Here is a 15,356-nt window from a genome sequence, read left to right as displayed (position 1 = left end):
ATTTTGCTGCTCTCAATTTTCTGGTGGAAAACCCACTTTCTTATTGGAGAATTCTGTTTATGCATTAGAATTACCCACTTTTAAAAAAAATCTGAGCCTATTAATTACCATTAACTTCTCGTACTCCATTTAATTAGTTAATTGATAGCTCTGAATTCCAACCTTGTAACTGAATGTTCGTTCACTGAACATCTCCAGACAGCAGATTTGCAAATTGCTTCTCTTGATTTTGTGCGGCTGATAATATATAATTCTAAATATTGTGGTGTTGTGATACGGTAGTGCTGCCATAGCTATGGAATTACGGGAAAAAGAAAGAATTTCAAACAGTTAAAAATGTATTACTGGGTCATGTCAAATCAGCTGTATATCTCTACATGGGTTGACCACAACTGAGCCCAAAATTTCTGTCGCTAAGCGAGACATTTGATAAGTGAGTTTTGCTCCATTTTATGACCTTTCTTGCCACAGTTGTTAAGTGAATCACTGCAGTTGTTAAGTTAGCAACATGGTTGTTAAATGAATCTGGCTTCCGTCATTGAATTTGCTTGTCACAAGAACACAGCAACGGTCATAAATATGAACCAGTTCCCAAGCATCCAAATTTGGATCACATGATCACAGGGATGCTGCAAAGGCCATAGCTTTGAAAAACAGTCCTAAATCACTTTTTTTCAGGGCTGTTGTAACTTTGAATGGTCACTAAAAGAACTGTTATAAGTCAAGGACTTCTCTTCTCTTCTCTTCTTTCCTGTTATTCTATTCTATTCTATTCTATTCTATTCTATTCCATTCTATTCTATTCTATTCTATTCTATTCTATTCCCATCACCATCCTCATATATTCTATTCTATTCTATTCTATTCTATTCTATTCTATTCTATTCTATTCTATTCTATTCTATTCTATTCTATTCCCATCACCATCCTCATATATCTATTCTATTCTATTCTATTCTATTCTATTCTATTCTATTCTATTCTATTCTATTCTATTCTATTCCCATTCCTCTATTCTCTATTCTATTCTATTCTATTCTATTCTATTCTATTCTATTCTATTCTATTCTATTCTATTCCCATCACCATCCTCATATATCTATTCTATTCTATTCTATTCTATTCTATTCTATTCTATTCTATTCCCATCACCATCCTCTATTCTATTCTATTCTATTCTATTCTATTCTATTCTATTCTATTCTATTCTATTCTATTCTATTCTATTCTATTCTATTCTATTCTATTCTATTCTATTCTATTCTATTCTATTCTATTCTATTCATATTCTATTCTATTCTATTCTATTCTATTCTATTCTATTCTATTCTATTCTATTCTATTCTATTCTATTCTATTCCCATCACCATCCTCATATATTCTATTCTATTCTATTCTATTCTATTCTATTCTATTCTATTCTATTCCCATCACCATCCTCATATATTCTATTCTATTCTATTCTATTCTATTCTATTCTATTCTATTCTATTCTATTCCCATCACCATCCTCATATTCTATTCTATTCTATTCTATTCTATTCTATTCTATTCTATTCTATTCTATTCTATTCTATTCTATTCTATTCTATTCTATTCTATTCCCATCACCATCCTCATATATTCTATTCTATTCTATTCTATTCTATTCTATTCTATTCTATTCTATTCTATTCTATTCTATTCCCATCACCATCCTCATATATCTATTCTATTCTATTCTATTCTATTCTATTCTATTCTATTCTATTCTATTCTATTCTATTCTATTCCCATCACCATCCTCATATATTCTATTCTATTCTATTCTATTCTATTCTATTCTATTCTATTCTATTCTATTCTATTCTACCCCACCCTGCAACCAATCACAATCACGCCTTAAACTCCCCCCCCACCAGAGCTGCTTTGGGAGCTGGCCTCGCCCCTTCCTCTCCTCCCGCCCCTCCCGCCCCACCCTCCCGAAGGCGGGGAGGGCTCCCCCTCTCCTCCCCCCCTCCCTCCTCCCTTTGCCAAACGCTTATGGAAAGCAGGGGGAGTGGGAGAAACCGTGCAGGACATGCCCGGCAGCCAATGGGAGAGGCGGGGCTGAGCGGCCGAGGAGGCGGGCCCCGGCGCGGTCCGCGGGTGGGCAAAGGTAAGAGGCAGCCGGCGCGCCAGTCGCCGCTTCGCCGCCTGGCCGGACGGACCTGCCCAGCGGAGCAGCGGCGGAGGGGGCGCGTCTGCCCGGCCGGCCGGGGCGAGAAGAAGAAGCAGGAGGAGGAGGAGAGGTGGGCCGGTCGGTTCGGGCACGGAGGAGGCTGGCAGCCCGGAGGTGGAGCCGGTGAGTCTTGCGCGCTGGGAACCGCCGGCCAGCAGCGAAGTTTCTCCCGGCGGGGAGGCAGGCGGCGGGCATCGGGCAGGGCAGGCTGGCTTCTTCGGTCCCCCGAGAGGAGGAGGAGGAGGATCGCGATGCCCAGCCCGGTGGGGCGCGCCTCCGGCCGGGCAGCACCAACGGCGGCGATCCCGGGGAGGTGGACGGGCTGGCGGTCCCCCTTTCGCCCAGCATCGCCGGGAACAGTGCCCGGCCGGCCCTTCCCCGATCGCGCTGGGGCGTCCCTGCCCTTCCCAGCCGCGCGGCCGGGCTCGTTCATTCATTCGGCGCTCCGCTAACAAAGGCTCGCCGCCGCCGCCGCCGCCTTGCCCAGCCCAGCCCGAGGCGAGACGGGGGCTGATCGGCTGGAGAGGGAAGCGCGCAGCCTCGCCTGCCCTGCCCTGCCCTTGGGAAGCGGTCCCTTGAGGTCCAGCCCCAAGGGCGCCCCTTGAGCCTTGCACCCGTACAACGACCCTGCAAGGCAGGCCGGACCGAGAGGAACTCTCCAAAGGACCCCAGGCAGTTCTCTGCTGGGTCGGGGTGTGTGTGTGGTGGATTGTGCAGGAATCCCAGTCCAGAAGACACTTCTCTTTTAAGCCATTTCATCAGAGGAATTAGAAGCCGGGGGGGGGGGGCGGGCTGCGTGGAGAAAACTAGGTTAGTTTTAACCATGTTTTTTTTTTTTTTGCTGGGCCGGGGGATTTCACACACACACACATCTCAGCCTGTTTGGTTAGTTTGGTGGTGCAAAAGATTGTGTAATCCCCCCCCCCCCCAGAGCGCTGCCCTTCAAGCTTAAATTTTTCCATCCTTGCTTGCCTTGGAGAGTAAAATCTTTGGAGTGAGAGGGGCGGCGTATAAATTAAATAAAATAATTGGGTGAAATAAAAAACAATGAGGTTAAATAAAATAATTAAATTGAATGATTAAATTAAATGAAACAGTCAAGTTAAATTAATAAATGGAAGCGCTGTGAGCTTTGGCTTTGGTTAAGCTTGTACCGTGGATCAGACAAAAAAAGGTATTCAGGTTTATGTATTATGTATTTTAGCACATCTGGTCATCAGGCTGAATAAAAAGCTTTGATCAAAGTTGCTGGATGGTTAAAGCTTCCTGTACATGTGCATGGCCCGGATCATTCATCATACTCATCTGGTTTGATAAACCATAATTTCGGGTTAACTACGTGCAAAATGGTCCCCCATAAAACTCATTTCCAATTTCCAAGCCATAGTGCTGAATTTAATAGTAGCCCTCCCCCTCCATCTCCCCCAAATAGTCTGTCTGACACTTTTGCCTGGTGGCTAGAATAGGTGTGTATTTCTCGAGCTAATCCAAATTCTGAAGAATTGCATTCCGTACATGCAACTTGGTGCTTGTTCCAGCATTTTGTGTTTTGTTTGGGAAATTTAAATTAAATTCCAAATATAGAACCCTGTAGTGTAGCTGCAGCTGATGATAGCGAAGTAGCCCTTTAACCCAGTGGTTCTCAACCTTTCTAATACCGTGACCCCATAATACAGTTCCCCATGTTGTGGTGACCCCCAAGTGGGTGTGGCCATCAATAAGAGGGAGTAGGACAGCTAGGGAAAAGGGGGAAAAATGGCGGACAGCGTGGTTTGGCGACCCCCGTGAAATGGTCATTCGACCCCAAATGGGGTCCCGACCCACAGGTTGAGAACCACTGCTTTAACCGTTCCAGTGCTTGCGGAATGATAGATGCAATAAATAAATAAATAAATAGAAAATAGAAAGAAAAAGAAAGAGAAAGAAAGAAAGGGAAAAAAGAAAGAAAGGGAAAAAAGAAAGAAAGGGAAAAAAGAAAGAGAAAGAAAGAAAAAGAAAGAGAGAAAGAAAAAGAAAGAAGGAAAGAAAGAGATAGGGGAAAGAAAGAGAAAGAAAAAGAAAGGCAAGAAAAAGAGAAAGAAAGAAAGAAAGATGGGGAAAGAAAAGAAAAAGAGAAAGAAAGAGAAGGAAAGAGATAGAAGGGGAAAGAAATATAGAGAAAGAAAAAGGAAAGAAAGAAAGAAAGAGAAAGGAAAGAAAGAAAGAGATATAAACAGAAAGAAAAAGAAAGAGAGAGAAAGAAAAAGAAAGGGAAAGAAAGAAAAAGAAGGAAGGAAGGAAAGAAAGAGATAGAAGGGGAAAGAAAGAGAAAGAAAAAGAAAGGAAAGAAAGATAGAAAGGGAAAGAAAAGAGAAAGAAAGAAAAGGAAAGGAAAGGGAAAGAAAGAAGGAAAAAGAAAGAGAAGGAAAGAGATAGATAGGGAGAAAGAAAGAAAGAAAGAAAGAAAGAAAGAAAGAAAGAAAGAAAGAAATAGAAATCTCCTGTAAAGAATCCCCCTGGACCCCCGTCCTCAGAAGACAGAGATCAATGGAAATTACAAAGTTTCTCAACCTCAGCAAGTTTTTCCGAGACTGTGGACGTCAGCTCTCCGAATTCCCTGAGGAATTCTGGGAGTTGAAGTCCACACGTCTTAAACTTGCTGAGGTTGAGAAATACTGGTCTACTTCATCAGGTTGGGGGGGTGGCAGAGGTGAAAGGTCAATAGAAGCTATATCCCACTTGGACTTTAAACCTCTTTTTTGTTGTTGTTGTTGCAAACTCATCTTACTTTTCATCTAAGCCTAATTATGCCAAAGTTTACGCAGTGTTTCTCAACCTTGACCATTTTAAGGCATGTGGACTTCAACTCCCAGAATTCCACAGCCAGCATTGCTGGCTGTGGAATTCTGGGAGTTGAAGTCCACATGCCTTAAAATGGTCAAGGTTGAGAAACACTGGAACTTTTACAGCATCTTGCCTCAATATTCTGATCCCATCAAGGGAAAGCATTGCAATGCAGTTAGTCCTTGACTTATAACCATTTGCTTAGTGACGGTTCGAAGTTGCCTCAGCATTGAAAAAAGTGACTTACGACCGTTTTTCACACTTATGCACAGCATCCCCAGGGTTACGTGATCAAAGTTTGCACGGCTTGGCAACTGGCTCATATTTATGATGGTTGCAGTGTCCTGGGGAGTCAGCAATCACACATTTACAGCCTTCTGACAAACAAAGCCAACGGGGGGAGCCAGATTCATTTAACAACCATGTTACTAACTTAACAACTGCGGCCAGGACAGGTCATAAAATGGGGGCAAAACTCACTTAACCCCCGTCTCGCTTAGCAACATAAATTTTGGGTTCCGTTGTGGTCGTAAGTAGAGGACTACCTCTCCCAGTAGGCCTCAATTTATGACGATGATTGAGTCCAGAATTATGCTTGTTCAGTCATGCCTGTTGGAAATGTTGGCCTCCGTTGTGGTCGTAAGTTGAGGACTGCCTGTAACACGTTAAGTGAATCTGGCTTCCCCATTGGCTTTGCTTCTCAGAAAGTTGCAAAAGGGGATCACATGATCCCGGGAAACTGCAATCATCATAAATACGAGTCAGTTGCCAACTATCTGAATTTTGATCATGTGACCATAGAGATGCACCATAGGTCAGTGTTTCCCAAACTTGACAATTTTAAGGCATGTGGACTTCAACTCCCAGAATTCCACAGCCAGCGTTGCTGGCTGTGGAATTCTGGGAGTTGAAGTCCTCATGCCTTAAAATTGTCAAGTTTGGGAAACACTGCCATAGGTGGTGCAGAGAGTGGTGAGGACGGCAGAAAAGATCATTTGGCAATTCCCTCCCCTTCCATCCAGGACGTAGCACGTAAGCAATGCTTGAGCAGGGTCCGTAAGATTGTCTGGGACACGACACATCCTCTTCCCGACCTGTTTGCTACCTTCTGGGAGGCAGGTAATTTCTCTCTCCCTCCTTTCCCTTTTCTATCTCTCTTTCCATTACTTTTTCCATCTCCACCTTCATCTTATCTTCCTCTCCACCATCTCCACCTGCACCATGTTATCTCATTCTCCATCTCCATTTACATCTCCATCTTGTTGTTGTTGTTAATTGCGAAGTCTTGTCCGACCCATCGCGACCCCATGGACAATGTTCCTCCAGGTCTTCCTGTCCTCTATCATCTTCTGGAGTCCATTTAAGTTCACACCTACTGCTTCAGTGACTCCATCCAGCCATCTCATTCTCTGTCGTCCCCTTCTTCTATTGCCCTCAATCTTTCCCAGCATTAGGCCCTTCTCCAGGGAGTCCTTCCTTCTCATTAGGTGGCCAAAGTATTTGAGTTTCAACTTCAGGATCTGGCCTTTTAAAGAGCAGTCGGGGTTGATCTCCTCTAGGACTGACCAGTTTGAACGCCTTGCTGTCCAAGGGACTCACAGGAGTCTTCTCCAGCACCATAGTTCAAAGGCCTCCATTCTTTGGCGCTCAGCCTTTCTTATGGTCCAACTTTCACAGCCATACATTGCAACTGGGAAAACCATGGTCTGGACCACACGCACTTTTGTTGGCAGGGTGACGTCTCTGTTTTTTAGTATGCTGTCTAGATTTGCCATAGCTTTCCTCCCCAAGAGCAAGCGTCTTTTAATTTCTTGGCTGCAGTCCTCATCTGAGGTGATCTTGGAGCCCAGGAAAATAAAATCTGTCACTACCTCCATTTCTTCCCCATCTATTTGCCAGGAATTGAGAGGGCCGGATGCCATGATTTTGGTTTTCTTAATGTTGAGTTTCAAGCCAACTTTTGCACTCTCCTTCTTCACCCGCATCAAGAGGCTCTTTAGTTCCTCTTCACTTTCTGCCATTAGAGTGGTATCATCTGCATATCTTAGGTTGTTGATATTTCTCCCCATCTCCATCTACTAGTAATCAACTAGCTTGGTTGCTCAACGGCGAGACACTAATGAAGCGGGCACAGCAGCACCTGCATTTTCTGCGCCACGTGAAGAAAAGCACATCTTCCTTCCCTTGTCCTCACCACTTTCCACAGAGCGATGATCGAGAGCATCCTGTCATACGGCATTACGGTCCAGTTTGGAAGCATCCCTGCTTCAGACAGGAAGGCAGTGCAGAGAGTGGTGAGGACAGTAAGAACAGATCATTGACAGTTCCCTCCCTCCCATCCAGGACAGGGGTCTTATATGCAGTACTCAGGTTTTTTTTAAATGCTTAGTGGAAGGAAAGCTTCATGGAGTCTTTATATTTCTCCCTGTTTAAGTCATAGAAACAACTTGGGTGGCTTTACAGTCTAAAGTCGACCCTCTTCCAGATGTGTGGACTTCAACTCCCAGAATTCTTGGCATCCCTCACTGTTGTTCCTGTGGGAAGGGGCTTGTGTGAATTGTTGAAAAGTGTGGTTTGCTGCCGCCTATTTTTAGTTTTTTTATTCCCTTCAGTCTGGGTTCTTGGTAGTTTCCTATTCAAATACCAACAAAGACGGGCTTTGGCTTTCGTCCGATTGGAGAAATTCAGCTGGGGAGTGTCAACATCCCTTCCTTCAAATTTCTCTGCAAATCCAAGGAAAATCTGGCCAATTTTGCCCCCTGAGAAGTTTCCTTGTTTAAAACATGTTTTAGGATTCAATGATGTGTTAGATTGATGTGAAGCAAACAGGGGGTCCAACTTTGGTGACTTTTATGACTGGAATGGACTTCTCCTTCCTTCCTTCCTTCCTTCCTTCCTTCCTTCCTTCCTTCCTTCCTTCCTTCCTTCCTTCCTTTTCTCTTTCCTTTCCTTCTATCCATCCATCTCCTTCCTTCCTCTTTGTATTTCCTTTCTTTCCTTCCTATTTTCTTTCTTTCCTCTCCTACCCATCCATCTCCTTCCTTTCTTCCTTCCTTTCCTGCTGCCCAACCATCTCCTTCCTTCCTTCCTTCCTTCCTTCCTTCCTTCCTTCCTTCCTTCCTTCCTTCCTTCCTTCTTCTTTTCTTTCTTTCATTTCCCTCTACCATCCACCTCCTTCCTTCCCTTTTGCCCAACCATCTTCTTCCTCCCTCCCTTCCTTCCTTTCATTTCCCTCTACCATCCACCTCCTTCCTTCCTTCCTTCCTTCCTTCCTTCCTTCCTTCCTTCCTTCCTTCCTTCCTTCCTTTTCTTTCTTTCATTTCCCTCTACCATCCATTTCCTTCCTTCCTTCCTTTCCTTTCTTTCCTTTCCCTCTATCAATATCTCCTTCCTTCCTTCCTTCCTTCCTTCCTTCCTTCCTTCCTTCCTTCCTCCCTTTTCTCTTTCCTTTCCTTCTATCCATCCATCTCCTTCCTTCCTCTTTGTATTTCCTTTCTTTCCTTCCTATTTTCTTTCTTTCCTCTCCTACCCATCTATCTCCTTCCTTTCTTCCTTCCTTTCCTGCTGCCCAACCATCTCCTTCCTTCCTTCCTTCCTTCCTTCCTTCCTTCCTTCCTTCCTTCCTTCTTTTCTTTCTTTCATTTCCCTCTACCATCCACCTCCTTCCTTCCTTCCTTCCTTCCTTCCTTCCTTCCTTCCTTCCTTCCTTCCTTTTCTTTCTTTCATTTCCCTCTACCATCCATTTCCTTCCTTCCTTCCTTTCCTTTCTTTCCTTTCCCTCTATCAATATCTCCTTCCTTCCTTCCTTCCTTCCTTCCTTCCTTCCTTCCTTCCTTCCTTCCTTCCCTCCTTCCTTCCTTCCTCCCTTCCTTCCTTCCCCATTCTGGGAGTTGTAAGTCCACAAGCCTTAAAGTTGCCAAGGTTGAACACCCCTGCTCTGAGTCTTCTAACTAGTAAAAGTTTTGTATACCTGAACAGTGTGGAAGATGGTTTGGAGTTACAGAAAATGGACCTGGAAAATACAGAGGCGGGTTCACACAGCCCGACAAACCCGGGTCGACCAGAGATCGTTGCATATTCTGCCATGCTCAACATGCTCAACCATGTTGAGGGCTTGCTTCTCGTTGCTTGCCAAACTGCCAACTACATAACCCATCCGAGCCGAGGTCAGCTGGCTGAGTTAGGCCACCTTATCAGAGAAGTTCTTGCTTTCATATCTTGGAGATGTTTTGCTCCGAGCATCATGATCAGGATCTACCTCAGGGGTAGGCAACCTTGGCTCTTTTATGACTCGTGGACTTCAACTCCCAGAATTCCTGAGCCAGCATGGGGGAACTATGGCTCCTTCATGACTTGCGGACTTCAACTCCCAGAATTCCTGAGCCAGTATGGGGAAACTGTGGCCCCTTCATGACTTGTGGACTTCAACTCCCAGAATTCCTGAGCCAGGATGGGGGAACTATGGCCCCTTCATGACTTGCGGACTTCAACTCCTAGAATTCCTGAGCCAGCATGGGGGAACTATGACCCCTTCATGACTCGTGGACTTCAACTCCCAGAATTCCTGAGCCAGCATGGGGGAACTATGGCCCCTTCATGACTCGTGGACTTCAACTCCCAGAATTCCTGAGCCAGCATGGGGGAACTATGACCCCTTCATGACTTGCGGACTTCAATTCCCAGAATTCCTGAGCCAGCATGGGGGATCTATGGCTCCTTCATGACTCGTGGACTTCAACTCCCAGAATTCCTGAGCCAGCATGGCTCAGCTTGGAAACTCTCCCTTTCCCCTCAGCATGGGTGGTTCAGGAATTCTGGGAGTTGAAGTCCACGAGTCATAAAAGAGCCAGGGTTGTCTACCCCTGGTCTACCTCTTTGAAGTCTTCCAGCCTTGTGGCTGTCAATGCACCTCCTGCTGTTGAGATCTCACATTTCTTCTGGAGGTTTTCCTGGCTTGAAATGTTGCAACAATTTTCTGAATGAATGATGGTGTTCCTGCGGTTTGGAAGGTCCCTCAGTCTTGGTGGGTGGCGGGTGGCTCTGGTTAGGATCGAGGAATCCTGATGTGCTGGGTTTTCATTCATGCCTCCTAACGTGAACCACATGTGATTGTCCCAATTAAGCAGGCTGCACTCATTTATTTCTCTTCCCCTCTTTTTCCCTGCTCGCTTCCTGCTTCCGGCCTCCCCTTGCATTTCCACAAACTGGTTTTTCCATTGAAGGAGGAGCCAGCATGCTAAAATGTTGGGTTTTGTACTCGTGAGTGAAGAAGCAACTCACCGGTTGTGTGATTTTTTTTATTAATAAAACCTCTCTCAGCCCATTGTAATAGCAATAACAATAGCACTTAGACTTATAGGCCGCTTCACAGTGTTTTACAGCCCTCTCTCTAAGCGGTTTACAGAGTCAGCCTATTTGCCCCCAACAATCTGGGTCCTCATTTTACTGATCTCCGAAGGATGGAAGGCTGAGTCCACCTTGAGCCAGTCAGGATCGAACTCCTGGCAGTGGGCAGAGTTAGCCTGCAGTACTGCATTCTAAGCAATGTGCTACCACACCCCTTCCTTCCTTCCTTCCTTCCTTCCTTCCTTCCTTCCTTCCTTCCTTCCTTCCTTCCTTCCTTCCTTTCTCCCTCCCTCCCTCCCTCCCTCCCTCCTTCCTTTCTTCCTTCCTTCCTTCCTTCCTTCCTTCCAACATTTAGACTTATATACCGCTTCCTTCCTTCCTTCCTTCCTTCCTTCCTTCCTTCCTTCCTTCCTTCCTTCCTTCCTTCCTTCCCTCCCCTCCCTCCCTCCCTCCCTCCCTCCCTCCCTCCTTCCTTCCTTCCTTCCTTCCTTCCTTCCTTCCTTCCTTCCTTCCAACATTTAGACTTATATACTGCTTCACAGTGCTTTACAGCCCTCCCTGTGTGGTTTACACAGTCAACATATTTGCCCCTAACAATCTGGGTCCTCGTTTTACCGACCTTGGAAGGAAGGAAGGCTGAGTCAATCTTGAGCTGGTCAGGATCGAACTGCTGGCAGTGGGCAGAATTAGCCTGCAATACTGCATTTTAACTACTGTGCCACAGGAAAGGAAGGAAAGAGAGAAAAAAGAAAGAAAGAAAGAAAGAGCAATACTTATATACTGCTTCACAATGCTTTTACAGCCCTCCCTAAGCGGTTTACAGAGTCAGCATATTTGCCCCCCACCAATCTGGGTCCTCATTTTATCAACCTCGGAAGGAGGGAAGGAAAGAAGGAGACAAAGAAAGAAAGAAAGAAAGAAAGAAAGATCAATAACAGTTATATACCACTCCATAGTGCTTTACAGCCCTCTCTAGGCGGATTTACAGAGTCAGCATATTTGGGTCCTCATTTTACCAATCTCGGAAGGAGGGAAGGACGGAAGGAGACAAAGAAAGAGAGAGAGAGAAAAAAAAAGAGTAATAACACATATACCACTTCATAGTGCTTTACAGCCTTCTTACTTAGCAAAACTCACTTATCAAATTTCTCACATAGCAACAGAAGGTCTGAGTTGTGGTCGTACGTTGAGGGCTACCTGTAATGCAGTCTTATTTTTTTTCCCTCTAAGTAATAAAAATAATTGCAAAATACTTTCAAACCCTCTGCCTTTAAAGCTGAAGCAGAGTCCCAGTTAGGGGTTTTTTTCCCCCCCACACATAACTAACTGGAATTAGTTGTGTGAAAAAAACAAAACGAAACTGGCAAACGAAGGGAGACCATATTCTTATTAGCTTCCTCTCCACAATGAGCGCTTATCCTGTTGTGAAAGACAATTGCTCAAGTTGCGCGAATTTCTGCAGGCGTCCTGATTGTGAGGCATGCTCAGCGCATCACACATTTTGTTGCTGTTTGTAACTTGTACATCTTTCTAGCGCAGAGTTTCTTAACATTGGCAACTTTTATGTTGGGTGGACTTCAACTCCCAGAATCTCTCAGAATCTCCCAGAAATCCTGACATCTTAAAGCAGGCTGGCTGGAGAATTCTGGGAGTTGAAGTCCACACATTTTCCAGCTGTGAAGATTGAGAAACACTGGATCAGATCCATCCATCCATCCATCCATCCATCCATCCATCCATCCATCCATCCATCCATCTATCTATCTATCTATCTATCTATCTATCTTCCATCTATCTATATCAGTGGTTCTCAACCTGTGGGTCGGGACCCCATTTGGGGTCGAACGACCATTTCACGGGGGTCGCCAAACAACACAGTCTGCCATTTTTCCCCCTTTTCCTTAGCTGTGATACTCCCTTTTATTCTATTGGCTTTTGAAAGCCAATAGAATAGACTCTCTTGAATAGAGTCTAATTCTATTGCTTTCAAAAGCCAATAGGAATTGTCCAGGCTGTCTCTGCCCTGCTGAGCCCGCCAAAAGTCCCATTCTGCAAACGGTGCTGCACCAGTTGAGTAGTCCTCGACTTACGACCGGTTGAGTAGTCCTCGACTTACGACCGGTTGGGGGTCGTGGCATTAAAAAGATTGAGAACCACTGATCTATATCTCCCTCCCTCCCTCCCTCCCTCCCTCCCTCCATCCATCCATCCATCCATCCATCCATCTATCTATCTATATCTATCTACCTACCTACCTACCTCTATTTATCTATCTATCTATCTATCTTCCATCTATCTATACCTACCTACCTACCTCTATCTATCTATCTATCTATCTATCTATCTATCTATCTATCTATTTCTCCATTCTCTCTTATCCCTCCTATAGTTCTATCATTCATTTCTTCTCTCTTCTCTCTCTTCTGTCTCTATTTCTGTCTGTCTGTCTGTCTATCATCTATCTGTCTGTCTGTCTGTCTGTCTATCTGTCTATCTATCTATCTATCTATGTTTCTATACTGTTTTTTTTAAGCTGTTGTTTTTAACTGTTGTGAGCTGCCAAGAGTCATTTAGATATATAAATTGAATAAATGAATGGATGAATAGCCCAGCCTCCCTCGCAGGGTTATTGTTGGGGATAAAATTAAGAGAACCTGCTTGAGCCCTTGGAAAAAAGACGATGTAATCAATAAATCAAGTTTGGGCATTTATAGACTTCTAATGAAATGCCCAGTTCTTCTTTTCATCCTAGAAATAAATATAAGAACAGCACTCTAGTTTTAGCTTGGTAAAAATATGTCTCCCTGAACGAGCGTTGAGAAATGAGGGTGGGTGCAATTTTATTCAAAGGAATCATAAATGTTTTAAAATCTTTACTAAAGTGGATTCATCACGAGGCACATGTGATATTCTGTTTTTTAGCAGACCAATCCTGGTCATCTCTTCTGATTGGGAGATTTCCTTCCTTCCTTCCTTCCTTCCTTCCTTCCTTCCTTCCTTCCTTCCTTCCTTCCTTCCTTCCTTCCTTCCTTCCTTTCTTCCTTCCTTCCTTCCTTTCCCTTCCTTTCTTCCCTTCCCTTCCCCTTCCTTCCTTCCTTTCCCTTCCCCTTCCTTCCTTTCTTCCCTTCCCTTTCCTTCCTTCCTTCCTTCCCGTTCCTTCCTTCCCTTCCTTCCTTCCTTCCTTCCTCCCTTCCTTCCTTCTTCCCTTCCCTTCCCCTTCCTTCCTTCCTTCCTTCCTTCCTTCCTTCCTTCCTTCCTTTTCTCCCTTCCCTTCCCCTTCCTTCCTTCCTTCCTTCCTTCCTTCCTTCCTTCCTTCCCTTCCCCCTTCCTTCCTTCCTTCCTTCCTTCTCTCCTCCCTTCCCCCTTCCTTCCTTCCTTCCTTCCTCCTTCCTTCCTTCCTTCCTTCCTTCCTCCTTCCCTCCCTCCCTCCTTCCTTCCTTCCTTCCTTCCTTCCTTCCTTCCTTCCTTCCTTCCTTCCTTCCTTCCTTCCTTCCTTCCTTCCTTCTTTCCTCCCTTCCCTTCCCTTCCCTTCCCTTCCCTTCCCTTTCTACAGTTTATATACCATGAACTGGAAAACAATACAACAAGGCTGCCTTTGTGGGTGGAAATACCCAGGACACATTTTTTACTCTTGGTGCTTATTTGAATTTCCTGTTACTTGTGGTGTCCCCCATAGTGAACCGCTGACGCCAGGCGGGTTTGGCTTGGCAGATCTTACAAACTCCACAGCTTGCTGAGCTGAGTTCATTTTTCTAATTTCCTAATTTAACATCATGGGTGAAGACAAGTTAGGAGTCGGAAGGAAGGAAGAAAGGAAGGAAGGGAGGGAGGGAGGGAGGGAGGCAGGCAGGCAGGAATGAGAAAGGAAGGAAAGAAGGGAGGAAGGAAGGAAGGGAAGAAAGGAGGGAAGGAAGCAAACAAGGAATGAGGAAAGAAGGGAAGAAGGAAGGAAAGAGCCAAGGGAGAAAGAGAAAGAGAGAAAAAGAAAAAAAATGGAGGAAAGAAGGGAGGGAAGGAAAGGAACGAAGCAGCAAGGAATGAGGAAGGAAGGAAAGAAGGGAGGAAGGAAGGAAAGCCAAGGAAAGGAAGGAAGGAGAAAGAAAAAGAAAAGGAGGGAGGGAGGAAAGGAGGAAGGGAGGGAGGGAAAGGAGGCAGGCAGGAAAGCAAGGAAAGAAGGGAGGGAGGAAGGAAGGAAGGAAAGAAGGGAGGAAGGAAGGAAAGAAGGGAGGAAGGAAGGAAAGAAGGGAGGGAGGAAGGAAGGAAGGAAGGAAGGAAGGAAAGAAGGGAGAGAGGGAAGGAAAGGAAGGAAGGAAGCAAGCAAGCAAGGAATGAGGAAGGAGGAAAAGAAGGGAGGAAGGAAGGAAAGCCAAGGAAAGGAAGGAAAGAGAAAGAGAAAGAAAAAGAGAAAAAGAAAAAGGGAGGGAGGGAGGGAAAGGAAGGGAAGGGAGGGAAGGAAAGGAAGGAAAGAAGCAAGCAAGGAATAAGGAAGGAAAGAAGGGAGGAAGGAAGGAAGGAAGGAAAGCCAAGGAAAGGAAGGAAGGAGAAAGAGAAAGAAAAAGAGAAAAAGAAAAAGGGAGGGAGGGAGGGAAAGGAAGGCAGGCAGGAAAGAAGGGAAGGGAGGGAGGAAGGGAGGGAAGGAAAGGAAGGAAAGAGGCAAGCAAGGAATGAGGAAGGAAGGAAAGAAGGAAGGAAGGAAGGAAAAGAAGGAAGGAGAAAGAGAAAAAGAAAAAGAAGAAGGGAGGGAGGGAAAGGAAGGAAGGAAATTATGGCAGTGCTCCTACTTTTTTTGCACTAAGGAGGAGTTAAAATAATGGCATCCAAATTGCTGCAGCAAGCAGTTTGGATGATAAGGAGACCATTGATGGAAAGCTGTGCTGTGTTTCCTCCTGTCTCCTGCAAGTTAATTAATTTTCTGCTTACCCTATTTTAGAAGGCAGCCACGACACTAAATTGAATCTGACAACTTGGTCCTGAGGTGGCTGGCACT

At 45.0% G+C, this 15,356-nt stretch overlaps 1 protein-coding gene across 1 annotated transcript in view; it reads left to right on the top strand.

Annotated features, from left to right (window-relative positions):
* The first annotated feature begins 2,167 nt into the window (after positions 1-2,167).
* Positions 2,168-15,356, top strand: part of PAK1 (p21 (RAC1) activated kinase 1) — a 74,108-nt gene continuing 60,919 nt past the window's right edge. The window contains exon 1 of the mRNA XM_039369683.1: positions 2,168-2,323. The gene's annotated coding sequence lies outside the window, so the exon portion shown is untranslated. The remainder of the gene's footprint in view (positions 2,324-15,356) is intronic.

This window comes from Crotalus tigris, unplaced genomic scaffold (assembly GCF_016545835.1).
Source record: "Crotalus tigris isolate CLP2741 ecotype Arizona unplaced genomic scaffold, ASM1654583v1 scf7180000021196.354758, whole genome shotgun sequence".
Classification (NCBI taxonomy): Eukaryota; Metazoa; Chordata; class Lepidosauria; order Squamata; family Viperidae; genus Crotalus; species Crotalus tigris.
This window is presented reverse-complemented; position numbering and strand designations above follow the sequence as displayed.